General features: G+C 33.5%; 1 long non-coding RNA gene across 3 annotated transcripts in view; it reads right to left on the bottom strand.

The window, feature by feature from the left end:
• Positions 1-9,927: 9,927 nt before the first annotated feature.
• The window catches only part of LOC127711201 (uncharacterized), a 221,135-nt gene continuing 203,558 nt past the window's right edge, over positions 9,928-27,504 (bottom strand). For all 3 annotated transcript variants that reach the window (XR_007986585.1, XR_007986587.1, XR_007986586.1), the window contains exon 4: positions 9,928-10,159. This is a non-coding gene — a long non-coding RNA (uncharacterized LOC127711201). The remainder of the gene's footprint in view (positions 10,160-27,504) is intronic.

Here is a 27,504-nt window from a genome sequence, read left to right on the forward strand (position 1 = left end):
TAGATAAGAAATCTAGTACAGACTCATTTCTTCCCTGATGTGTTTGTAAAATTGTAATGTCCAAAAGATGTTGTTTATCTTTAAAACGATCTTTGAAAGCAGCGATCAAAAAAATCAAAATGATTTTTCTTTGAATCAGCTACAGTGTCATACCAAATTTTGGCATGACCTTCTAAATGAAAAGGAAATGAGTCTGCACTCTTCTTCTTTGATAAGTCGTAAAAACTACAATACTGGTTTAAATTAGTTAACCAAGTTTCTGGATTTTGAGTGTTGTCACCTTTAAATTTTTCAATTTTCAAAATTGATGACGTATTAAAAATGTTTGTAGGAGGTTGTACTGTCCTACCTGATGAATTTGAAGTAGTTAATACAGTTGTGGCCGTGCTCCTGCTCCTGGTCCTGCTGTTGTGGTTGTTGATGATACTACTGTTGAAGGAGTGGTTACAGTAGAAATGTTGGTTGCCGTAGTGTTGTTAGTAGCTGCTGGTGTAGTTGTAGGTAATTTTGGATATATAGCGGAAAATAGTTTTGTAGTCTGTAGTCGAGAATTTGCAACTGGTGCTGATCTTTTAGAAAAGGAAGATGGAATTGATGGCCTATGTATGATGGACGGTCTCAAAGGGGTGATACTGGTCGGAAGGGTACCTGTCCACGATGAAAGGAAATGATTGGTCTTTGAATGAATAGGCGACGACTGAAAGAAAGGCTGGTCGTCTACGTATGGTAATGTTGTGTCGTTGTCACAATCGACAACTGGCTGCGAAATTGGATGATCTTTTTTGAAGATGACAGCGTCGTCTGGTTGGTTGGAAAAGATGTTTAAGTTATCAAATGTAGACTCGATTTTAGATTGGACCTCTTGTAGGTTGTAGTTAGAAGGTGTTTTTCCTGGTTTCAGTGGTTTCTTTCCGTTGCTAAACATGGTCCTCTACCATTCTATTGTGTTTTATTTTTGTGTTGTTGTTCTGGTATCTAATAACCCGACAATTGTAATGCACTATGGCACAATCTAGGGGGAAGCTCACGGTAGGAGGCCAGAACAACAACGGGAAAGAAAACCAAACTAGAATATTAAGAATCTCGCTATTAATGTTATAGCGGCTTGATTACTTTATATACTAATTTCTGCGTGTCATAGTGACCCTTAATCTATTATTCTTAATCTGTAATTTCTAACCCAAATAAATAAGAATGCCTAAATATAGTTGACATAATTAAAATTATTGACGTAGGTTGACCATATTGACCATTGTCCATAGTTTATGACATGATGTGTCAACCCTTATCAAACAAAATTCAGTAATATTTGTACTATCATAAAGTCAATTTGACCAAGGTGAAGTTTACTTGAACTAAAAACCTATTTGCTGTTTCCCACACTCACAAATTGAACATGAAAGTTTGGCTTTTAAAGTATATAGCAGTTAAACAATAATTGCTTTTATAATATTTTTCACAGTAGATTTTACATGTATTAATTAGTAAACTATATGAAATCAAATAAACTGCATTTTTCTATTACAATAGTTACATATAAATCTTGAATGTCTCTTAGTTTAGTAATTGAAGATAAAGAGATTCCAGGAATCAAACAGAAACCTTCACTATTGCCCTTTTTATCTTTTACTGGTAGTTGCATACTTTTTTTCCTGAAAACATCTTCGCTGAAATAAGATTCCGAAATTCTGCAAATAGCTGCACTAAACACAGTTTCTGGTGATACGTTTGATACTTATATTCAGCCGAATAAATCAATAGCGCCGAGTTACAGTGCCTTTACTAGTTTAACAGCATGGAAATATCCTTTTTTACAATGGAAAACCTTTTCATACAGTCACTTCTGAAGCAGCTTTCCAGAGTTTTGTACTTTGGTTAGAACAATACGGTCAGGTCATGCTTGTTCCACATAATTGCAAATTATTTGATGCAAGGCGTTTGATTAATAACAAGTCCAAATTAACCTGCTATGCAGCTTTCGGGAAATATAGATTTCACCACTGCAACAAGTGTGTTACGATATTTCTCCACTCGAGACAGTTAAATTTTTTATATTTAAAGCGCAAGGCTTGCCGAGCTTTTTTTATACTTTAAATTTAACTGTTGAGAGTGGAAAAATATCGTAATACACGAGTTATAGTAGTGGAATCTGTTTCTCTAATGATTCTTATCCTTCCTTTTCAAAGATTTGCAGAAAGTTGTGTTCTTTATATGTGACGTCATCAGGCATGGTCGCCTTTTTTCATAACGTCACAATAGGAAAATTCAGAAGAAACTAAGAAAATTTGACGTCATAATTAAATTTCGACAAATCATTTGCCGAGAACAAATTTTTCACTAGTGAGGAGAAATATTTTTCTCACACCGGTCAAGAAATGTGAAAATAGCACAAAAATTAGAGAAATGTGATTCTGGATTCGCAGTCACGCTTCCGCTTTTCCGGCAACAATTTTCCAGGCCTAAATAGCTACAGTCAGCAAAAATTATTTTAACATTTTTGTAATGAGCAGTACAATGCGCATAATGCCGGTGATGATGTCGATTCCTTACATAAGTTAATGACTTTTTCCAAAGTAGAGAAACAAGATACACGTGAATTTTCCTTTATAGTTGAATCGATTGCTGAAAACATGAAATATGATAAAATCGTAAAAGATGATGCTGAGAGTTTTGGAGATCTTGTTAAAATGAAATATATGTCTGCTCACTCAGATGGCTGTAAGATGTGCCAAATCCGGTCTTAAGAAATGTCATCTGGATCTAGCGTTTAATAGAAAAGGCTTTCTGGTTGACTTGATTTGTTGTCTCAAAGAAGACAGGACGGTTCACCTCGTGTTACGAAAACCGCGGCCGTCATAAAAAAAATAACTGGATATGACGAAAATAAGTAATTGAAAAAAACATTGTTTGGAGTTCTTAGTTATTCATTCAAATAACAAACATTTTTTTTTTAGAACTGTTCTGTTTTTATAGTACAACTATCATCTATTTCTACAAAGTTTAGCTTTGTAATCACATAATCATTGAAACTTGTTGAACATTATCAGATAATCTTAATTAATCATGTTAACAAAATGCTTTTGCAGTTCGTGATTCTCCAATAAAGTTTTATCGCCTTTTTTTTAAAGGAATGCTAGTTTATATATAGTTAAGAAAAAAAAAATGTAATCTTAATTTGTTCCTTTAGGAAAATATATAAGTACAAAATGTATTGTGCTTTTATTACTGTGTAGAAAGAAAAAGGTATTAGCTTCTTTGATTATAACTGATAACTTATAAATCTTGTTTGAATGATCTTTGTTCGTTTATAGTAAATGCAATATTTTGTACTGATAAATGTATTAACACATTTATTTCTCGTGTTGTTTTTACTTTTTTCCTAAAAAAGAACTCTATTAATTCTGGAACAATAAAAAAAAAAGAAGTTGGGGTATCAATGATCATGACACAAAATCAGCACATACTCAGCCAAATAAAAACACATTAAAAACAAAGGAACAGCGCTGTTCTTCATCTCAAAGTCTCAGTTCGCTGTTTATACTAATCATGAGAAGACTTGCCAGAAAAGTACAAGTGTGTATAGAAATGAAAAATAGTCCAAGGTTTGTAAGTCAATTAACATGCAAGAGGGTAATTTTAAATTTTTAAGTTATCAAATATAATTGTGCTACTATATACTCACAGTAAATATTCATACAAAATCAAAAGGTGTACAACGTTTGAAAATTCAATGACAGGAGAAGAGTAAACTAATATGCATATGGTGTATAGCTATCCTTACATGACAAAAGAATGTTTGATCTTATTTTGGTGCTAATTTTTTCTCGTGGATTGTTTGGTCTTGTGTTTGTGACAGCATAATTCTTTTATTTTTTTGTATCTGTTAGGAAAGAAAATATAAATATAAAAAAACATACAAACCCATTTGTTAATATTGATTACAGAAATATCGGTATTTGCTGCTTCTCCGCTAAGCACGCGGCATAAAGGAGTAAGAGCAAAGACTGGTTAACTTGGATTCGGGTTAATATGTCAGGCTATGGTGACATGTCTTCCTGTGTACGGTTACTTTGTTAACTAGAACGTTAAACTAGAACGGCCATAGTGTCTGTCTAGTACAAAGCATGGTTAACACTCATATTGCATTAACATTCCCTCGTTCTGATTAAAAAAAATATATGTAGTATGATTACCAATGAGACAACTCAACACAAGAGACCAAAGGACACAGAAATTAACAACCATATGTCACCGTACGGCCTTCAACGAATGCATTTGATTTGCCACTGGACATAAAACAGCCATACATCGACATCATTTCTAATACCAGATATGGTGCACTAATCAACTGATGAAGTGTATAGTCACTTTTGTAGCTTTTCAAAAGGTGAATGTGCATCTGTCTGTCCTTCCGTTCATTCATCTTTTTACATGTTCTTTTCTTCTGAATAACTGGGCGTAAAACATCAAATCATGTATACAAGATCTAGTATAAAAAGTTTTAAATCATTTTGTTCAGAACCACATGGCTGACAGCGGTTTTTAATTCTCCTATGTCAATTTTCAATGTTCCCGTTGACTATACAACTTTATTACATTATAATGGAAAAATGGTTGTTCAAATTTTTGTAATCACTTATTAATTCTCCTGAACACCAAAATGATTAAAGCAGTACTGAGATGACGTGTATAGTCACTTTTGTAGCTTTTCAAAAGGTGAATGTGCATCTGTCTGTCCTTCCGTTCATTCATCTTTTTACATGTTCTTTTCTTCTGAATAACTGGGCGTAAAACATCAAATCATGTATACAAGATCTAGTATAAAAAGTTTTAAATCATTTTATTCAGGACCACATGCATATGGCTGACAACGGTTTTTAATTCTATGTCAATTTTCAATGTTCCCGTTGACTATACAACTTTATTACATTATAATGGAAAAATGGTTGTTCAAATTTTTGTAATCACTTATTAATTCTCCTGAACACCAAAATGATTAAAACAGTACTGAGATGCGGATCCAGGATTTTTAAGAGAGGGCACTATAGAAATTCATCGTTTGGAGTGATATTTTTAAAAAGTCTATGCATTTATCATATATCATATATAATCCTTAAGGATTACCCGGACCCCTGCCCCCTAAATCCAAGTCTAGAAAGAGTAGGAGGATGTCATCCCGAATTCCCGATAAGAAATTCACTAATCCGATTTCCAATGAAAATAATAAGTTTCCGCATCACGATATAAATAAATCTCGACTTCCTGTCAATTTAACTTGCTGTTCTTGAACTCCGTCAAATATTAGACATATCAATCCCAAATTCCTGAATATGGCCCTTCCACCCCTCAAAGTAAAGAGAAATAATCATTATACACCTTAATCAAAATAATTGTATAGTTTCTCTGTCTGGTAAAAGCCTCCTTTAACAAATTGAAGATTCTGCTACTTAAGATTTTTTTTTGTTTTCTGTCAAGTTCCGTTTGCAGGAAAAGACATCATGTGAGTAACCTTTGTGCTGAGATCCAATGGAAATAAGTATATACAAGTGAACTTTAAAAACTGGTTAAAAACAGTTTTCTTCAACTGTAATCATTGACCCGAATAACAGTTTGATTTTATGAATAAATGTGAAATTCTTAAAAAAGAGATTAAAATGTGAATAAAAGGATTTTAAGGGGTATGTTAATGAAACAGCAGCCCACCAACTAAAATAAACAAAAACCACCTAGGTGTCAACATATGGTCTAAAATAATACACGAGTGTGTACGGTACCTGCATGTCAAGTTCTAAATTGCCGCGAGTCTTTAAATTAAGCCGTAAAAAAAAATATCATCAGTCCGCAATAACTATGCTTGAGATGTTTCTCACTTTGATCACAAACGATAGAGGTATTTATGATACACATGATTTTTTTCCCGAAAACAATATTACCGATTTATGGGTAGCCTTATCTAAGCAATATTTATACATCTGAAAAATGTCGCCGAACACTTGCAGATAATTGGCGGGAGACGTCAAAATTCTCTGCCAGCGACGTCGTGCGTTTTCGCGCTAACATTGAGGTTACCAAGGGGGGACGTAATTTTTAGGATAAATCGCGATTTATCTTCGAATCCAACACGGTGACATATATTTTTTATCTGATATTTGGAGAAAGCATGACAAAATGCAGTTAATGTAGAAAAATGAGAAAAATGACATTTTCAGAAACACTCGATTTCCATATTTTTAGGTTAAAAAATATGACACTTTGAACATCTTGTCCGCAATGTCAAGCAAGGCTTTAATAATTATATTGTCATTCTTGTAGGAATTTATTTGTTCCTTATTGTCACTTATCACAGCTTCAGATTGAACCCAATCTTATTAATTTACGACGAAGATTATCTACTCCAATTTTTATATCATTGCCTAACTTTTTTACAAAATTGCACAAATCCCCAACTTTCAGCCTCAATTTTCTCGAAAACAAGCTTGTTGACCTATCTTTTATTTGGTGTTTTTTTTTTTATAACTCGCCAAGGCCTACAACATATTTCAAAATTATAAAAATGACATTATATCGAGAAACTGTATCGGATGCCCTTAAATGGAATTTAGACGGGTCTTTACTGAGTTTAGCCATAAACTGTGATTTATAACAGTATAGAAACAAGTCTGTTATTAAAGGGGATCAATAGGTGCCCATGGGAATACATACAATCTGTCGATAAACTTTAATGCCGAAACGTACATAAATGTTGTCAAGGAGAAAATTTATTGTTTAATCATCTCATCACACCTCCAGTCTCATGTGAGAAAAAAGGCTTTTTATGTGTTACAGCAAATAAATTTGCAAACAGATTTATTAAACGAACATTTAATTATATAGGAAAACTTTTGTTTGATAAGAATGTGTGGAAGTGTAGTATAAAGTGTTGAAAAGTCAACACTGTCAATGGAATCAAAATTACCATCAAAAGCACGTAATTTATCTAAAAACATCCAAAGACTTTTTTACACTCCAAAAATGGTTATAGTTCCACTCTTTTCATATGTTTTATTACAAAAATTAATGATAATTTCTTTGATAGTAGTTAAGGAACTCGTTAAAAGACGTGAAAGATTAGTAATAAACTTACTGGAGGCGGAGATGAAACGATATTTGACGGATAGTTTAGGTAACTAATGCATAGTGAGGACCTTCAACTGTTCAGAGGAGGCCTTAAGCTGAGCTGTGGTAGTGACATGATTATTTAGTATATTGCTCTCTGTGGAGCGTACGGCCTTGAATGCAGTTGAATGTATAATTTAATTCTTAAGGACTTCCGTATAGTATTTACGACATACCACCACCAAGACAAGGACGTATTGTTCTTTTATTTATTTCTAAATTATTTTCGAAATGTGATATGCGATTATCAACAATATTCAGACATTTTACACTAGTCATTTTGGAACCCTTTATAGGTTGCTGTTTGGTGTGAGCCAAGGCTCCGTGTTGAAGGCCGTACTTTGACCTATAATTGTTTATTTTTTACACATTATGACTTGGATGGAGAGTTGTCTCATTGGCACTCATACCACATCTTCTTATTTCTATTTAATTAAATAGGAATCAAGTGACTTTTTGTCAGATTTCTCCCGTTTACACCACTTTTTACAATAGGAATGGAAGAATGAAAGAACATCTTTGATAACCTGACGACACTCTTCCCAATTATTTTCGAAGGTGGACAATATTTTGGTCCTTTTTCAGAAAGTTTACCTCTCGGTCTTGAACGATTTTGAGGTCCCCTGTAAGTACAAGGTCATAGGGATCATAGCTAAACTTCGATGTTGCATAGTCTCATGTCGAAGGAGCATATACTGCTATACTTACATCCTGGTTGTTTCAGGACGGTTTGGAATTTTACAAATTTAATATTGTGTTTGTTTTTTTCCAAATGTTGGTAAATTAAATTTTTGAATTTCTTAGGTCTGCGGAAGCGGTATAGATGTTCTTGTGTTCGTTTGAAAAATTCACGTCCAGTTTGCCCTACATATTGAATACTACATTTCGGTTTTGTTAATGTTACAAGATATATGAGGTTTTGGGTTTTTCAAGTAATGTCACACGAAAAGGAGAGAGGAAAGGTTCATCCGTTCACTGATGACTGAACAGTATTATCTGAAGATAATCTGGAGCAGTTTTGTCATTTTCTGGCATTGCACGCGAATATTTGTTGATGTCCACATGCGTTTTTGTTGAAAGATCTAGCTGCATTGCCTCCTTTAACACAATTGTCATGATTGCGTCATGTGTTATATTTTGAAGGTAAATTTCGATTAGCGGCAGTGGAATTTATATTTTGAACGCGATTTTTAAGCACATGGGTATTCGAAGTGTGGAGAGCTTTTTTGTTATATTACCGTTTCTTAAAATCATGATATAATATAGTTCAAAAGTAGATAAGTAAAAGAGGCCGAAACTCAAAGCTTTGAATTTGAATTATAATTACGGGATAAGTAGTAAGTAGTGCAGTCGAAGAAAAATTGTAGTTAACTGGCGCGAGACCACAGTTATTTCGTTGTGCATTTCTTTTTTGACAATAAATTCAAATGAAAAAAAAACGTTCCTGCTCTATCTATATGTTCGTTATATTTTAGCTACCCAGTTTTTTCTATTCGATATTTTTTAGTACCCCATTATTCTCTATTCTTTAAATTTTAGCATCCCATTATTCTCTATTTTTATCATATCATTTTCTGTTCATTTTTTTGTTCATTCTGTAGCCTTTGTCCTTTATTCTATGTTATATCAACATCCATCCAGACCTTCATTCATGTATATGGCAGGCATCATTATTTGTCTAGTAATATAAAAATATTTAGAACGAAATTTACATTTTAGTCTTTTAGCTTATAGTTAACATAATATTCTTTATTTTTATCATATATATATCATTTTTTATTCCTTTTTTTGTGTCCATTCTGTAGTCTAGCTTTTTCCATTATTCTCTATTATTACATTGGTAGCAATGAATTACATTGATTTCCCAGTTAAATAAAAACCGATAATTTCACATGTGAAATAAACGTGGTTATTTCACTCTCTGACGTCATACAACAATAGGCGTTGTCAAGACGTCGATAACGTCGGATCAAAACAAATTGTGAATGCGTAGAAAAAAGATATAGTTCCTTACATTTTCTACATTAATTTCATTAAAAAAGCCATTTGCCAATGTAATAAAAAGAATAACTAATCAAAGAATTCAAATATCGAAAAATATTCAACTCGTGACCGAACAACACTGATAATTAACTCATGCGCTACGCGCATTCGTGAATTAATGTGTTGTTCGGTCACTCGTTGAATATTTTTCTCTATTTGAATTCTTCGATTAGTTATTCTATAATTATATAAGCACCCCATCGAGAACTTCATTCATGCATATGGCAGGGCAGGCATCATCATTTGTCTAATTTAAATTTGTTTAATTTAAATAATTAGAACGAAATTTACATTTTAGTCTTTTAGCTTATAGTTTACATAATATTTAAATTTAAAGGAGATACTACAAAGCCAATGAAAAATACTTACATTTTCAAAATATTAATTCAAATAAATCCTGACAAAACAATTCAAATTAGGTTAAGAACGAGAAGAAAAGAGTTGTATATTAGATCTTTTTGAGAAAAATACATTTGTGGATGTATGTGTGATTTAAAAATGGTTGTGGAAGCGCACATCTCGTCAATGTTTCTTTTTAGCAATCCAATATTTTAATTTTTCTCTGAAAACTTAAGATTCTGTGAAAAGGGAGGCAAATCAAATTTACCAAAAAGGTGCCATATTGCCAGCTGATGGTGCTTTATCAGCAGGTGCTCTATCAGCAGCTTAGTGATCTAGACCTTATTGAATGATATATGCATTCTCTTATAAAACCAAAAACAAAAAAGAGCAGATTTAATCTTTAATAAGTTGATTCAACATTTCGCATACACCTTAACTTCATTTAGATGGAAGTATCCTTTGACTTTTAAGGCAATCTTGACAAACCGTCCTGTTATAGCGTAGTAGCATTTCATAATTAAGTGCTGGTCATCACTAGCCGGGCCTTTGTATCTCCTGCATATCCGCATGTTTTTTAAAGTGTGACCAACCATAATATTCATTTCACGCAATCTACTACCTAAAATGAATATGAAAATGTTCAACACTGTGCAGGCATTTTAAATACATAATCATGAGGCAACTCTGAACAAATATACCAGTTCCTGCATTAAAAAGAAATTCGTGCAAATCAGAAAAGAATATCACTGTATGCCTGTCATTCCAACAATACATGCAAGACAGATTTTCAATTCAACATGTTTGACATGTATTACTCAATCTTTCAATTTCATGCGGAATAAAGTAGCAGTTTGTTCTTGCCAGAAACTTAAGACGAAAGACCCAAAATTCATCTACGTTTGTTAAATATGGCTACTTTGCTTGTGTAATGTTAAATTAACTATAATCACTGCAGCATTGCTTTTCAAGGATTTTGGACTTAAGCTTATTACAAGATTCTATACAAAAAACTTATCAAACGAAAATATAGTCCGACACCCCAATGGTCCGACAAATGAAGAAAGAAAGGGATGATTCTTTCAATTCACACGGTAAAGGCGGTTTGGTTGGTAAGAACGGGTAATTTTGCGTTAAAATAATAGTAACTGAAAGTTACAAAAAAGTATAAAGATGAAAACTATAACCTTTAGGTAAAAGGTGGAGAAATGAAAAAATAAATATACAGCAGTCAGGAAAATAAGAATTGAGCAACCTGAACCCCACAAAAACCAGAGATGGAATATATGTTCATTAGGGATCAGCAGTTCCTAATCCACTAGAGACACCCATCATGTAAATCTTGTCGTACACTAGCCATTTAGTGAGTCAACATCCTGTATTTTAAGACGTCATGAAACAAATGATAGCGTAAATATAAAAATAAGAAGATGTGGTATGATTGCCAATGAGACAACTCTTCACATGGACCAAATGAGACAGAAACTATAGGTCACCGTACGGCCTTCAACAAAGAGCAAAGTCCATACCGCATAGTCAGCTATAAAAGTCCCCGAAATGACAAATGTAAAGCTATTCAAACGAGAAAACTAAAGGCCTGATCTATGGACAAAATAATAAACGAAAAACAAATATGATATACAGCAACAAACGACAACCACTGAATTACAGGCTCCTGATTTGAGACAGGCACATACAGAATGTGGCGGGGTTAAACATGTTTGACGGGCACAAAACCCTCCCCTTACCTTGGACAGTGGTGCAACAGCAATAGTACAAACAGTCAGCAAAGTTAAAACATCCTAGCATTCAAACTGTAGGAGGAGTTATCTGGAATAACTATATACCCATAATGGGACGAACGGAAGGAAGGACAGACTGAAGGACGGATGGACGGAGAGGGATAAAACAATATCCCCCCCCCCCCCCCCCCAACTTTCAGTTGCAGGTGCATAACAAATCATGTATCTAAGACAAAAATATCAATCAGTACACATCCAACATCCAATGGATTAAGTGTAAAGACGTGTCATAAACAGTCAGAGAAAAACATGACCTTGTGCAATGTAAGTTTTCTTGTCTAGCCCTAGCTAAGACACAACCAAATTCATTAACCGTCGGTACAAATAAATTTTAAATATCTCTGATACCTGACCGAGGGCTAAATTATTGATATTTTTTAGACAAGGTCGCAAAACTACATGGATATGGAACAAATAAAATTTGCTGAAATATACCACACACTAAATAGAGCAAAAACAATAGCACGCTTGAACCCTTTCAAAAAAATATAGGGATAAACTCCTGTGCCTTCGGAAGAGTAAGCCGCAGTTCCGGCTTAATGCAATTCGTATTACAAACAATTAAATTATTATCAGATGACTTTTATATATGTGCTTCTTCTATTCCTTCATTTTCATCTACACATTTTGAAAATGACTTTATTATGCTATCATGAGTACAGCACACTATCTAAATCAAAAATGATTCTTCACAGAAAATTATCTGTTTGGTTTGGATTTGCTACCCTCAGACTATGCAATTGATATAGAAAACAAAGGAATTTACCAAGATAATATGGAGCAGGATCTGCTTACCCTTCAGGAGCACATGAGATCACCCCCAGTTTTTGATGGGGTTCGTGTTGCTCAATCTTTAGTTTTTTATGTTGTGTTTTGTGTACTGTTGTTCATCTGTTGGTCTTTTTCTTTTTAAGCCATGGCTGTGTCCATTTATTTTCGACTTATGAGTTTGAATGTCCCTTTGGTATCATTCGCCCCTCTTAGAATACACATGGTAAAAATATTTTTGATCTCTTCTTACCCTCAGGGCTACTAATAGCAAAATGGAAGATTATTAGGAGATTCGTTAGGTTATTATGCTTATATACACACACCGCGTCTAAAAATGGTTTTAGCACTGTTTATTATGCTTTAATAAGGGAGAGTCTCCTGTCCTCAGTTCAATATTTCAAGACAAATGACTTAACATATCTCTCAGATAATGCTAAAGTTGATTAATCTTTAAAATGTTTAATTGATGAGAACCACAATAGGTATAGTGTCAGGCTGGGATCGTATTTTTCAAGTGATTTGATCGGGTGTTTTCGATCGTGACCATGTTTTTTTGAGTGAATATCATCAAAAATGTAAACAAACAGACTTCCTTCCTGGTACGTCGTACAAAAAGAGGCTAGAACCTTATATACAAGAGCATAGAAGTTATTTCCTGATAAGTCGTACAAAAAGAACCTAGAACCTTATATACAAGAGCATAGAAGTTAAATTAGTATTTGTGATAAAAAAATAATTTCAATCCTACATTATTTTGTTTTAAAAACGTTTAATTTAGCCTTGCAATGCTTTATTCCAAAATATAGATTAAAGCCATTTCTATGCACATACCAATGCAAATGTCAACAGTACGTGGACTCTATACATACTTAGATATACAGACACTTTACAAAAAATCTTGTTTTTGCAATGAAAGGACATTTTGGATAGTAAATTCATTTTTATATGTCCGTATTTTTTCGAGAGCAGTCCGTGTTTTTTTCAAGTGTGTTGTGAAAGGTCAAAAGTGGACATCACTTCTTATCAAATTATTTATAAATTTTATGTGAAATAAATAAATTCAATTATCTAATCAAAAAGTGTGTAAAGAAATAAATGTCTCAATTTTATTAACATGTAAAGATTTTTGTTTACAAAGCTTTTTGTGTTATAAGTAACAATCAAGTGTCAGTATATTTTCACAAAGACGGCAATTTGTTTAAGGATATTAATACTTTTGATAAATAATAGATAAGGTAACAGCTTTACATAGTCCATGGAAGTAATATTGAGAGGAATAACAACGACTAATTAGCATGTATTTATGGCCTGCAGAGCTCTGTACTAAAGTCATATGATTTTATCCAATTATAGTCTAAGCGGCAAGACCCCTTTGGTTACTATCTGTGATACCCGGTTGTAAAATGGCATCTGGAATTTCTTATCACTCACGTGATTTTATCGAGTACGGTAATTATAAAGCACCTGTGTGAAATCCTAGTTTATTAAATAACAAGGTGGCGCTGTATCATATAAAACTTCTACCTGCAAAAAGAAATCGAATGATGTAAAAAACTTGAAAAACGGACGAGAATTGTTTACACTGCAGCAGTTAAACATGGAAAATTGTATTTATTTTTGCATATTTTTGCTTTTTATCGTTCGTTTTACACTGATCTAAAAGTATTTTCCGATTGAAAGCGGATCCCGAGTAAAACATGTAATACCGACGAAGCGATCTGGTTTCACATGATGTTTAACAAAATAATGAAGACAAATGAAGACATAGATTTTTTTACTGTTGAAATGTGCAAAGTTTATCGAGATTTAAAAAAGGATATTTACTTTCAAGTATTTTAAATTTATGTATATATGTAATAAATGTCATTGATTACATTATTTGTTTATTTATTTTTGGTGTTTTAACGCCACTTTTAAGCACCGTTTTTTGGCTATTTCGTGGCGGCCAGTTTTTATTGGTGGAGGAAGCCGGAGTGCCCGGAGAAAACCACCGACCTTCGATAGGAAAACTGACAATCCTAGTCAATTAAGATTGGAGTCGAGTACACCCGCACGAGCGGGGTTCGAAATCACAACCTCAGTGTTGACTGGCTAGTGATTACAGTAGTAACTACTTAGACCACTCGGCCACCGAGGCCCCTCATTGATTACATTATTGAAACTGGACAACTAAAATCGGGATAATAAGTTCGTAAATATCTATTTTTAAAAAGTGTTTTAATACAGTTAATATATAACACGCTACAGCTAAAATAAAAACACACAGACAAAATGAGCTTGACCCTATCTGCCTAACAGCAAATTAATTTATACGAATTAGTTTAAAGAATAGAAACGTTTGTGAATATTTTAATTGACTGGTATACATGCATGACTTGGATTATTCATATTTAATAAAAGGGGGTCCAAACATATTTTTTGTACAATCATATTCTTAAATTTTTAAGAAATGGCGTCTTAACTGTCTGTAAATATTAAATTGAAAACGATCCACCCATGTTCTCCAGTTTTTAAGATCGAAATAAACAGAAATAGGAAAATTAGACTAAAGTCAACATTGAACGAATTACTCTATTCGGCAGCGTACATCAGCGGAATGTAACGAGTGTATTCGGGTTACTTCGCACGAATATAAGACAACAACTTGTCTGTTCGTAATTTTCCGTGAACACGAAAACGACCGAAAAGTGTCAGTGATTTGATCGATCACATGCCGAGAGTCAATTACCATGCCATATATTAAACCAATTAACGAGTTATCGAAAAATGGGCGGTAACGCAGATGAAACCTTTGAACTGGCGTTGTAGTGATTCCTTTCAATATTACTTCCATGCATAGTCTTAAGTTTTCTTATGTAAAGAATAATTAATCCTGTAGTCATTCAATTAGCACTTATTCGGCCAAAAACCCAAACGACAGATTTTTGTTATGTAATAAGACAAGAGGACCGTTCAGGGTTCTCAATCACGTAAACCGTTGTTAGATTAAATAATAAACCTGTAGTGTACCAATTCTAGGAATGTTAACTTTGACCATTATAGTATTAATGTTTACCAACACTTTTTATAAAAAAAAGTCCCATTTAAGGATATAAAATCTAAGACAAATAAGTTTTTTTAGAAGTTTTTTACTATCCATTTTATTTTTTAACATGGTTAAACAGACTGGTTCATGTATTAGAAATTGTATCCCCCAAAGGAAACAAAATCTAAAACAAATAAGATATTTTAGATTTTAAAAATTTTATCTATTCTTTAAACTTTTAACATGTTTAAATAGACTGAAACATGAAATGGCAAATATAATTTAAAAACTATAAAGACTATAAAACCTATACGTCCATCAAGTATCAAGCAATGCCTCAAGGGAATGGATAAACAAACTCCAAGTTTATAAGTTTTTAAACCGCTATCCCATAAGGATGCATGGATTAAACTGAGAATCTATATATATATATATACATCTTCATGCCTTATATATCATGTACTGTATTACGACGCTAGATTAAAACTGACGAGGAAAGGTAACACCCGGCCACCGAAAGCTTTATTATAGTAAAGCCTAGGTGGTCGTGTGGTCTAGCGCGTCGGATACAGTGCAGGCGATTTGGTGTCACGATATCTCAGTAGCATGAGTTCGAATCCCGGCGAGGGAAGAACAAAAAATTTGCGAAAGCAAATTTACAGATCTAACATTGTTGGGCTGATGTTAAGACGAGTTGTATATATATATATATATATAAGTCTAGAGATTTGCACAACGATACTAATATAAGATGGTATTATACGAAGATGTTGTTATTAAATCGTGTTGACAAATATTTCGGCTTAACAAATAGCCTTCCTCAGTGTCAATAATTTTAACAATACTGATTATATGTATAAAAATAGCTCAGTAATACAGGTAAGTTTTGGTCTATTGATTTAATTCAAAATCCTGAACATCATAATATAAAACAAAACTCAATACTCAAATATACGTGACTGTGTATATTTATATCCCAAAATGAGTGAAAAATAAAACTTAGTATTTTTTATTGATGCCGTTTGGATGATGAACATTTAGTTCCTTTATCCAAAAGCTTTCCCGAACCTGTCGCTGGGCATCACTCCAGTGAATGTTCTGTTCAATCACTAGGATCTTCATGCGGTTAAAGTCATCAAGTTTGTGACCAGACTGTCTGAAATGCTGAGAAACTGGGAGAAGTGGCTTCTTAGAGATATCACTCCTATGGCCATTGAGGCGTTTGTGGAAAGGCTGCTTTGACTCACCAACATATAGGAGGCCACAAACCGAACATTCTAGAATGTAAATAACATTCATACTTTTGCAGTTTACATTGCAAAATATCCTATAGTTATTTTCGGTTGCCTTACTGTGAAAAGTTGATGAGTGATGCATCTTTAGGCAGCATTTGCAGCGTTTTTCATCACACGAACGACATTCTCCAGAAGTACTTCTATTATCAGACACTTCAGCCCGCACCAGCAGGTTCCGCAGACTATTGGGTTGCCTAAAAGTTATCATGGGAGGCTCGGGAAAAATCTTGGATAGTTTGGAATTCTTTTCAACTGTTTTCCAATGCTCACGAATGACACCAAAGCTGTTTTTGAGAGATGGGTGGTAAGTAAGAACACATGGAGTCCTTTTATTTTTCTTTTTATTTTTGTATTCTAACAGTTTACTCCTTGGAATAGTTTCCGCTTTCTGAAAACCTTTTTGGATAGTTCTGTTCTCTTCAAGCGGGTTTCGAGTTGACGTAGTTGTTTTTTAGTTGTTTCTGTCTTGGAACATATTTGCTTGACTCTGAGTGCCTGACTGTACGGGATGCTCTTAGTACAATGAGCAGGATGGCAACTTTTAGGGGACAGATATTGGTGATTGTCAGTAGGCTTAGAATATAGATCAGGTATCGAGGAAGGTGATTTTGGATTTAGATTTCTCATGAGTAACCCATTATGTGTATAATGAAAGTATTCCTAACGGACTACAAATCAAGCTCATGCCACAAACACCTGGCTATTTATCCAACACATTACTTCGCAAATGGGATCAAACCCTCTACCATTGTTCCAAGCGGTTAATGGTCCTCCTCAAACAACACTGCGAAGAACATCTGAAAACTCTTACTGGCGAATTTAACACCCTTTTTAATAGCTGCAAAAAAGATCTCATATCTGACAATTGTGATGCTATCAATGCTCGCCTTAAAGACATAACAACCATACAATCTCAAAATTTGAGTGAAAGGTAGAAAAGAAAATTCCGTAGGGATGGCATCGAACATATCCATCCTTCTTTACCATCTGAAAAAAAGAGAAAACGAGTAAGACGCTTTAAACGTAGGTCACTAGACACTGATTCGCCCTCCAACATTGTGGTCAATCTTTTCAAACACCAGTTAACGGAAGCTGAAACATCTCGTCTCTCGAGAGGCTTAAATTTCTGTCCTCTACCTGCCCCTGTCAATGAAACTAAATTGTCGGAAGACCTTGACAATTTTGCAAGAAGTCTACGCATTAAGGAATATTTCGCGTCGAAGGAGAATAACAACAGAAGCTCGGATAGCGACTCAGAAGTTTCGGAAGACGAGAATAACTACAAATTTATAAAAAAGAGTACTTGGATCCCTAAACCGAGCAAAAATGCCACCTTGGAATCATTTATTGACAATTTTAAGTCGGACATTATTAGAAATACTAAAAAATAACAATAAACCTTTTGACAATCTTACCAATGAAGAACGAACTGCACTGAAAAACTTACGATCTAACGACAATATCGTCATTAAACCTGCAGAGAAAGGCAGTGCAGTGGTTGTCATTGATAAATCTGCCTATATTCAAGAGGCTGAACGACAACTTGGCGATGCAAGGTTCTACCAAAAACTAGACTCTGATCCTACTACATCTTTTAGCAGAGAAATAACTGATAGTTTGGTAGAAATGCACAACGATGGTTTCATCGATGAAAAGACTCTTGAATATTTGAAACCAGAAAATCCAAAACCGGGCAGATTTTATCTTTTACCTAAAATTCATAATGCCAATAACCCAGGAAGACCTATAGTTTCTGCGAACGGTCATCCGACGGAAAAAATATCGGAATTCGTTGACTTCCATCTTCGTCAACATGTTGAAGACTTACCATTTCACATCAAAGATATTACCGATTATCTTAGAAAATTGCAGGCCTTAAATCCACTCCCCTCCGACACGACACTTGTCTCTATGGACGTCACCTCCCTCTACACGAATATTCGACATCCAGATGGCATTGATGCATGTAAAGAAGTTTGGAAATCCGAACCAGTGAAATATCCACCTACTGAATGCCTGGTCAAAATGCTCACGCTGGTACTAAAAAACAACAACTTCACTTTTGATGGAGATCATTATCTGCAAGTCAATGAAACTGCTATGGGCACCAAAATGGCTCCATCATATGCCAACATATTTATGGGCAAATTAATAAAAAACAACTACTTAAATCTTCCATCGAAAAACCGCTTTCCTGGTTTAGATTTATAGATGATGTGGATATGAAATGGAATAAAAGTGACGAGGATTTAGATACGTTCATCACTCATGCCAACAAGATACATCCAATTATCTAATTTACTCATGATAAATCTAAATCCAAAATCACCTTCCTCGATACCTCCAGCTCGCTCACAGATGGCATCATATCCACTGATCTATATTCTAAGCCTACTGACACTCACCAATATCTGTCCCCTAAAAGTTGCCATCCTGCTTATTGTACTAAGAGCATCCCGTACAGTCAGGCACTCAGAGTCAAGCGAATATGTTCCAACACAGGAACAACTAAAAAACAACTACGTCAACTCGAAACCCGCTTGAAGAGAAGGGGCTACAAACACAGAACTATCCAAAAAGGTTTTCAGAAAGCGGAAACTATTCCAAGGAGTAAACTGTTAGAATACAAATATAAAAAGAAAAATAAAAGGACTCCATGTGTTCTTACTTACCACCCATCTCTCAAAAACAGCTTTGGTGTCATTCGTGAGCATTGGAAAACAGTTGAAAAGAATTCCAAACTATCCAAGATTTTTCCCGAGCCTCCCATGATAGCTTTTAGGCAACCCAATAGTCTGCGGAACCTGCTGGTGCGGGCTGAAGTGTCTAATAATAGAAGTACTTCTGGAGAATGTCGTTCGTGTTATGAAAAACGCTGCAAATGCTGCCTACAGATGCATCACTCATCAACTTTTCACAGTAAGGCAACCGAAAATAACTATAGGATATTTTGCAATGTTATCTGCAAAAGTATGAATGTTATTTACATTCTAGAATGTTCGGTTTGTGGCCTCCAGTATGTTGGTGAGTCAAAGCAGCCTTTCCACAAACGCCTCAATGGCCATAAGAGTGATATCTCTAAGAAGCCACTTCTCCCAGTTTCTCAGCATTTCAGACAGTCTGGTCACAAACTTGATGACTTTAACCGCATGAAGATCCTAGTGATTGAACAGAACATTCACTGGAGTGATGCCCAGCGACAGGTTCGGGAAAGCTTTTGGATAAAGGAACTAAATGTACATCATCCAAACGGCATCAATAAAAAATACTAAGTTTTATTTTTCACTCATTTTGGGATATAAATATACACAGTCACGTATATTTGAGTATTGAGTTTTGTTTTATATTATGATGTTCAGGTTTTTGAATTAAATCAATAGACCAAAACTTACCTGTATTACTGAGCTATTTTTATACATATAATCAGTATTGTTAAAATTATTCACACTGAGGAAGGCTATTTGTTAAGCCGAAATATTTGTCAACACGATTTAATAACAACATCTTCGTATAATACCATCTTATATTAGTATCGTTATTATTATAGACGATCCGGTACATAGTAAATTTGCTGGTTGGTCCTTTTTATAGACTTCTATATATATATATATATATATATATTTATATATATATGCATTATGTAAATAATTCACTCGCACTAATAGGTATAAATAGAGTTTAATCATAGTTTTTACATTTCTGTAAACTTTTTAGGACATTAATATTTACGAAAGACTGTATATAACCCTTTTTATCATTTTACTATTTAATTTTAATTCCCAATCAAGTAAAATTAAGGGCTTTTAATGCCGTGTGACACGGGTGCTCCGATAACGGAGGAATCTTCTTAGAGAAAAAGAAGTACCTCACTTTGAAACAAAGTCACATGACTTTGGTATTTTTGTGGGGTTGGTGGTCACTTGCAAAGTGACCGTCAATAAAGAAAGTCTATATTTGTCTGTATTTTTCCAGGGGAGTCAAACATTTTAATAGTTGTCTAATATAAATCTTAATTCATATGATATTCAGTGAAATCTAATATCGTAAAGTATTCACAAACTTGTGCAAACATATTTCATCTTTGAATTGAAAAGAGTAGTTAAAAGATTCTGCAATTAAAACTTAGTTAATATCTAACGAAGTGATTAAACTATTTAAGTGTAAATATTTAATGTGTGTTTTTATGTGTAAAAAGGCAAAGTCATGTGTCATAATTAGCAAGGTTATTTTTCTAATTTTATTCATAGTTATTTTATTTAATCTATGTTTCGGTGCGCTGCTTCAAGGTATTGTAGGTGGCACAGTAGTATTTTCTGGCCCATAGGGATAATGATAGCCTTTTTAGAATTTTCACCACTTTCTAACACTGCCCAAAATTCTACATACATGGTAAACTCTAGTAATTTCATAATAATATTCAGAAATGAAATTGAATATGTATCATGATCGTTTACTTTTTTTGCTATTTTTATAAACCTAAGGCCACTAGTGCTTTTAGGTCTTTTATCATGCAGTGAATACAAAATTTAAAAAATTTCTCAAAAATTCATTTTCACCTGCATGTAAAATTATTTCATATTTCTAAACCGGATACACCCCTCAGTTTGGGAAAGTATGTTCAGTAGATACTGTATTTTTTGTCCAATCACACTGTTCAGATACATTGACTTAAGTAGGGTACACAAAAGAGCAACCTAAACTCTGGAATGTAAATACTACCGTGCCACCTGTAATGGTTATGGTTACAAGAGCACAATTATTCGTAATGCATTTTCCATAGGGTACCAGTGGTGTTTCGTATTTTTTTCTCGAAGACTACACAAACTAGGGAAAACGGGTAGCAGTTCCTGTAACTAGAAATGCCAGTGTTGCATTACAACCAAAACAATATATATGGTCATGCGGCAAAAATTGGCTTAAAATGCAGTTGAAAAAGATCGTCTATTTTTTTCGCTTAATGAAAAAGGCATATTTTTAATTGCCCTGCCGTGCAGAAATGGAAGATATTTTCTATACTTTGCAAAATGTGAATTTGATTTTCTGGATTTTTTAAACCTAATTGGATAAGTTTTCGATTAAAAGTAATTTCAATTCTCTATCATCCAATCAGAAACCGTACAGGATTTTATTCTGAGTACCGGGGTAAAAAACTTGCCGGTAAAATGTAAACAAATAATTGCGCTCTTGTAACTTTTATTAGTCAAGTAAAATATAGAGTTATCTCCCATATGAAAACAGCATTTTCATATTCACATCAAAATCAAAGTTATCATGGGAGTCCAAGTGAAAATGTACTATTTCAAAGACTCAGTAGGTAAATCTCAAGTCATAGACCACGCGTTTAACGAAAACAATGTCCAGTAACTGTTAAAAAGGTCAAATAGATCTCCAACGAAGATGTTCAAAGTCTCAGTACAATTGCAGCAGGCCCGTGTTTTTGTGTAAATAGCGCATTTTTTAATTTATTTATTGTACTGTTTTATATTGTCTGTCAGCTTTATTATCATAAGTTACGATTCCTAGTTTCATGTTAAAGATAACAAAGCAAGTTTAATAATATGAGTATGCAAAATACAATCAATCTAAATTTAGCATTGAAACTTAGTCAAAATTCATTTTTGGTAATTAAGGGGCCAGGGATGGGGTAAACGTAATCTGTAATCGTAATCGATTGTAATTTTCTTGGCATGATCACGTGTTTCACTAAGTTTAAATGTGTCGTTATAAAGAATCATGTTGATTCTTGAATTCATCAATTCATATTTGTACTGCATTCTTATGTTTATTTATTCATATTTCATTCCATTGTGTATTGTATAATTTTGTATATCAATTGCAAAGTGACTGTCTATAAAGAAAATTCTTATTTCTATTTGTCTGTATTTTTTCCAGTCAGCCAGTCAGCGGTTATCTAGCTGTATTCCAATACACATCAGTCAGACATCATTGGTCACACATAACATCATACAAAGTCACAAGTCAATCTTTCATCATCATCATTCCCCCCAACCCACCATACACGACAATCAACAAGATCACAGGTTCCTTGTTTTATCGAGTGAAACAAACAAACATCCTATGGCTTAAAATGTAATATGTCAGTGCATTTAAGTTTAAAAAACAATGAAAAGGTTCAAATAAAGTACTTTTCAAAGCACGAAACAATGCATTAAACCAGTTTGATAAAGCTGTATTAATACATACATTTCATAAAAGGTATTGTTCATTTTTATTCAGAAATCTTCATGTTAGTGTTCCGAAATGGATTTCATACAGTAAATATTTCGTGATGTAAACGTGATGTATGTGATCTCAGACATTTTGGATTGCGACGTATGTACATATAGTGTGTAAAGCGGGTAAATGTGTGTTTTGTTAACAGAAAATACAACCTATATGTTTCATTTACTATTTGTCTTGATGATAATACGCTTTATCGTTCTAGAAATGAATATCGAGAACAATGTGTAAATGCTCCTAGTGTAAAGAGGGGTCTGAGCAAGCGTATGCTATGCTTGGTCACACAGAAGTAAAGCACCATCATAGCTTCATTTCCATCAGAATTTTAACACTTTCACTCCTGAATTTTATTTTTTCGCGGGATTCTCTGGCCGAAATTTTATTTGCACGAGCTATTTGCCTGACCGGAATTAATTTAACATATGCTACAGCAAAAACGACCTCGTAGTTTTGATCCTTGAAATCTCATGAACCGTAGCGAATTATACGGTCAAATATTGATAAAATGTAGATAAATAACTAAGGTTGAGCGTCCATAAACTGTTCAAAGAGTAACAAGCAGTTTACCTTTAAAACGTAAACAATAACTTAGGTAGATCGAGTCGGAAGATATTTTTGTCATTGCATCATCGTATAACGCATTGACTTGCATTCGGAAATATCTTTTAAGCAAACGAGTGTTTCAAAATGCAATTTCTATAAGCCACTGAATCATTTAGCTTCAAAAACCGTTTCCGTATTCGTTTTCCTGACAAAAGTACTTGTAAATCTAGCCTGTCGTTCACGTGGATTTTGGCCGCCATTTGTTTACGTTTTGGGAAGAAGAAAGATAACTCGAGCTCGATAACGGCCAACAACTCTTCCAGACGAATTATATAATATTCCCCACGTTGATGAGTCAATTGAAAATAAATTTAACTGCAGCAATAATTGATGGGACTTCTTTACTTTATGACTTGAAAATCACGCCAGGAATGCCTTAATTCTTCCACCAGTGAATAATTTAATTTTGGATGTAACGCGTCTTTTGATTGGCTGAAAGATTTTTGTCTACCATCTCATAGACATAATTTTGTCATGTGACCGTGACGTCATCAACGTTTTTTTCGTAATTCACTCCTTAAAAATGGAATTTAGAATTAAATTATAAGGAATGACTGTAATATTTTTTCTGTCTATTCGAAATAACCTAAAATATGTGGTGCACACTGTTAAATAATTAGCTACGCGGATTATTCAGTGTGACCACATTTTTGATGTTATTTCTTCATAGATAGAAAAAATATTCTATAAATGAGACGAAGCTGTCCAATAAAAATCTCAAATAAAACAAAAGGAAATGAAACCAAGAAGTGCATTTTTTAAGTACTAAGCTCAGTTAATTTTATATGAGTGTGATCGTGTCTTGGGGGCAATATAATATAAAAAAAACATTTAAACTTAAATTAAGGTACTTCAGGTAAGCAAACATTCATCCGTGTCTCAAGAAAAAAAGCCTTCAGAAAAAAAAATAGAAAATTGTAAAAAATAAAATCTAAAGTATTTACAGTCAAAACTTATATTATATGGCAATAAACTATTGATAACTACATAAACCGATGTTTGTTATAGCAGCGCAAATAAATTAAACAAATGCTGACAATTTATTTTAAAATTTTTTTTAATCAAAGTTAAATTAGTTAACCACAGTAGAAGTAAAGAAGATTTTTCTACTCATGATATGCAAACAATTACACAATTAATTCTACTCGTGTTAAGTACACAGGCAGCTGCAAGTCACTGAAAGCTATTGTCAAAAAGGGAAAGGATAGACATTTGAAATATATGTTTTACTGCTGAATGCTTCAGTTTTAAAATACATTTTTGGAAAACCACATCAGTAAGTAGGCGAACTTATAACTGTCTGATAACATTTGGAAGGATGAGATTTGTTTTATTGCCAGTTTATCATGCTGGGTTGAATAAGAGGGTTTATGCCAAAAATCAATTTTCAAATTGAGTGAGAAAGATGGAAATTGAGATTTTTAAAATTTTCTGTTGATATTGTTGGGTTTAAGGGGTCTGTCAAAACAAAAATCAACAATACTTGAGTGAGGTTGTTGTACTATTTTCAGTCTATTGATTAATCATTTGTTTGCCTGACATCCAGCAGCAAGTTTACTTACGTATAAGCCTAGATATTAATGTGGTATGAAGATTACCTGCTTTGTACTAGACTAAGTGACTTGTAGTCCAATAAACTGTTTAAATTTAACAAGCTGGCTTACAAGTTTATTTAACAGTCACAAGAATACCCTACTCTGGACACATCTTTCTGACTCCAAGTTAATCAGTCTTTACTGCTTTATGCTTGGGTTCTGAGGGAAGCAGACAATACCACTTTAAGTCTTCTAATTGTTTTAAAAAAAGAGATGTTTTTCCAGTGTCAAAAAATGATTGTTAATAATAATAAACCAAGTGAAAAATGTGGCAATATTTGCATATCAAATGCATTTATTACATTGGTTGCAATGAACTACATTGATTTCCCAGTGAAATAAAAACCGATAATTTCACATTAAACGTGGTTATTTCACTCCTCTGACGTCATACAACAATAGGCGTTGTCAAGACGTCGATAACGTCTGATCAAAACAAATTGTGAATGCGTAGAAAACGATATAGTTCCTTACATTTTCTACTTTAATTTCACAAAAAAGCCATTTTCAAATGTAATAAAAAGAATAACTATTCAAAGAATTCAAATATCGAAAAATATTCAACTCGTGACCGAACAACACTGATAATTAACTCATGCGCTACGCGCATTCGTGAATTAATGTGTTGTTCGGTCACTCGTTGAATATTTTTCTCTATTTGAATTCTTCGATTAGTTATTCTATAAGTATTATGTCTAGAACACTCAGTAGACCCCAAAACCTATTGCCAAAGAAAATGTGCACTCTCCAAAAAAAAAGTAGGAAGAGGCCTTGGTCTAGAAATCGATTTACATGTGTAAGATTTATGCAGTACCTTTTAATATGGCAAACAACAAATGATTTCCCATTTCTAAATTTTTAAAACCAGTTTGTACAACATCAACGCCTTTAATGAATAGCTGCAACTATGATCCTAGTCTACTGATATTGATAGAATTCTTTTTAAATGCTCACATTTGCAAAATAGGATATCTAAAGTTTTAAACAAATTAGAATATTTATATAACTTTAGACACCAGCCATTCATCTCTTATGTTTGAGTGCAACTTGAAGGGGATGAGTTTTCTTTTATAATTTTCAAATTTTCCAGATAATAAAAAAAATCACTTCCCTTCTGAAACAAATAATTTTTCCCCTTCCCTTCTGAAACAAATGTATTTTTTTCACTTCCCTTCTGAAACAAATATAAATTTTTTTCACTTCCATTCTTAAACAATTTTTTCTCTCAACAAAATGAGAATAAAAACAATTTGTTCTATGAAAACAAATCATCTTGTCCTTAATTTTTGTATGATCACCTAAACATAAAATAAAAACTTTTAAAAACCTCTGTTAGATAAAATAAATCATGGAATACTATTTATACTCGATTTAAATATGAATAAAATTGAAGCATATTGTCTAATCTGTGGAAAACCCCTTTTCTGTTGAATGATAACAAACTGAGATGCAACAATACGTGTTCTTATTATACCTTACATATATTTCAAACAATTCAATTGGGTGAAACGTTATCACGTGTCATGGAATAATTCAGTTAATTTTCATTCAATTGCAAGGAAGAACGAATAACCCTAGAAATTTACACTAGCGTTGGATAACCCTACTATTCACCGGCGACTAATCTTTTTAGTTTGTTGATTTGTACTCATAAAAATGACGTCACAGACGTAAATAAACAAAATGGCAACGTTCAAGTTACAGGAAGCCCATTGATCGAGAGAAGAGGAAATAAGGCTTTTGACATGCATTTTGTGCCGATGATATCTCTAATAACGGTCCTTTTCAGGGCCATCAATATTTTACAAAAAGAATCTACCTTTGTTGTACATACGAGAATTCTAAGACACAAATTATATGTATTTTTGAACGTCAACTTGTGTTTGTTACTGACTCAAGTAAGGGTAAGTGCTTTTACAATGATTCAAAATGCCCTTCCACTGTTAGTTCGGTATAATAAAACAATTGCGGCCCCTTAGAAGCGATGAATATCCAAAATTGTCAACCCTTAAAAGTTATTTCACTTCGGGCTGCGCCCTCAGTGAAATAACCTTCTCGTGTTGACAATTTTGGATATTCACCTTTTCAACGGGCCATACTTGTATATTTTTAACCGAACTATTTTTAGACTCAGCTGTCAATTTTGTCAATATCCGATTCTATTTTTAATGAAAGTTGACATTCGTTTTTTCGACATTCAGACGACCAAGTTGCTTTTCGACGAAAAGAAATAAAACCTGTAACACCACAGCCTCCCAAAAGTCTCTACAATGACAGTAAAAACTCGGATCTATTTGGTAATGAACAATTAACTGTCAAACGGCAGAGAAATAAAAAAGATACAGCCATGCACCACCTGACGACAATCAAAGTCCCGATTTCGGGTTGTTTTACAATTATCCCTCTCACAACCCCAAAATATACGTACATATATTACTTTTGTACAAGTTCAGCTACTTTCATCACCGCGGGTTACGTTTTCTAAATGTTTTAACTCAAAAAAAACATTGTGTCTGACAGCGTAAATACGCTTGATATGAATATATGGAATGCATTTTATGTTTATTATACTATTTATGGATCAACTATGTCAAATTCGTTAGAACGATATTTTTTTCTGTTTGCATTGTGACCGT

The sequence above is a fragment of the Mytilus californianus genome, unplaced genomic scaffold, assembly GCF_021869535.1.
Source record: "Mytilus californianus isolate M0D057914Y unplaced genomic scaffold, xbMytCali1.0.p SCAF_8, whole genome shotgun sequence".
NCBI classification, from domain to species: Eukaryota; Metazoa; Mollusca; class Bivalvia; order Mytilida; family Mytilidae; genus Mytilus; species Mytilus californianus.